This window comes from Eucalyptus grandis, chromosome 1, assembly GCF_016545825.1.
Source record: "Eucalyptus grandis isolate ANBG69807.140 chromosome 1, ASM1654582v1, whole genome shotgun sequence".
Classification (NCBI taxonomy): domain Eukaryota; kingdom Viridiplantae; phylum Streptophyta; class Magnoliopsida; order Myrtales; family Myrtaceae; genus Eucalyptus; species Eucalyptus grandis.
In genome coordinates this window covers 37,763,880-37,765,554 of record NC_052612.1, presented here as the reverse complement: position 1 = coordinate 37,765,554, position 1,675 = coordinate 37,763,880, and the positions used below count along the sequence as shown (strand labels likewise).

General features: G+C 43.1%; 1 pseudogene; it reads right to left on the bottom strand.

Moving 5' to 3' along the window:
- Positions 1–297: 297 nt before the first annotated feature.
- LOC104457002 lies at positions 298–1,107 on the bottom strand (annotated as a pseudogene).
- Positions 1,108–1,675: the final 568 nt, after the last annotated feature.

Here is a 1,675-nt window from a genome sequence, read left to right as displayed (position 1 = left end):
GTTAATGAATTTGATGCATTCTACTCTAGTACCATGTTGAACTTTAGAGATAGAGAGATAATAGCGATTTAATGTTTATGAGAACATGATTGTAATTAGGGTTGCATGGTATCTATTTATAAGAGTAATTAATTACAGTCAGCGAATAGACAGAAACATCATTATAAAAGGACCCATAGTACATATCAATTACATAATGATTCATACGTGCATTACCCTAGGATATGGCTAAAGAAGCCTTATTTACAATCCATCCTAATCTACCACTACCCACATGGAGTGGCAATTGATATTCGATCATAAGGGGTAAACCGGGATGAGGGATCGCAAGCCTAGTATAGGAGTGATTTTCTAATCCCCGAAAGCCAGCATCGGCAAAGAGCTTCTCCCATTCTGTCTCATTCCTCTCTCTTCCTGAACAAAGGGTCATCACCAACATGTCGAAGAAGAGTTGGGTTTCGATCATCTTTTTGTCACCTTTCGTGTTGTCCATCACCATCTCAATTATAATCACCCTTTTATTTAGGCCCTTGCCCTTGCTTATGGCCTCCTTGCATCGCTTTTGTATCTTCACAGTGTCTTCATCGCTCCAGTCATGGAGTATCCACTGCAAGTCTCTATCATAAATGTTATATTAGTCTCTCAATATGTAGATACAATGAGTTAATATGTTGTATGCTATAGATTTTCTTTGCTAAAGTTGAATGCTAGTATTGCAATCAATGTAGTATCTTCCTCATTATAAAGATAACTACGATGAAAGACACACTTGCCTTCAATAGCATTGCATCCCCAGGTGGTATCGCCTCAAACATGTCCCCGTCAACACATTTCACGTGGTTACTCCGTTCCGAATTGACTACCACATGTGGAAGATCAAAATTTGTGCATTCAATATGCGGAAAGGTGCTCGCTATGGCATGGGCCATTGTTCCGGTACCCCCCCTCCAAAGCGACCAACGAAGTTATTCCATCGAACAACCCTCTGCACTGGTTAACCAACATTCTGCCCACCAGTTGAGCGTCGCTAGTCGTGCCCTTATTGAAAAAGCAGTTGAGCCTCGGCTCATTATTCGCACATCTCCAAAGTGACATCCCTTGCGCCATTTCGAATGGCATCTGGTCGACAAGGTTGTGGAACCACGTGCTCAAGCTGTGCCAAGGGTTCATCAAAATAGGGTCAAGCATGGTTAGTGCAAACGGGGCAACGCTTGAGGGATTGTCCTTAAGGAGGAGCTCAGACACGCGGTTGAGTACGTGTCTTGACCATCCAGAGCGAGCTTCTTTTGTTCGAAAAATCCGGACTGGACAAGAATGCACATGAGGTGTTCGACACGGTGAGCTCTTGAGGGGTGAATTTGAAGTGTAGAGACTAAGGCGTTGAGGGTCATGGGTTGACCATGGTGGTGGATGGTGTCGGGAATGCCTAATTGAATGGCGCATTTTAAGCACGTGGAATTGATGAAGATGAATATGTGGTTCCATATGTCAGCTTGAGCCTATAGCTGCTCGCTTCCCGTCTCTCCATTCACCATATTCAGGGTACGAAGTTATTATCTTTCTCCTCTATAGTGCAATTTGTCGCTCATAAACTCCGAGAATATAAGAATTGTGAGTATGGCATGGAAAGTGGGTATGGAGCATCATAATCGGTATACCTTATGTCGGCCAAATA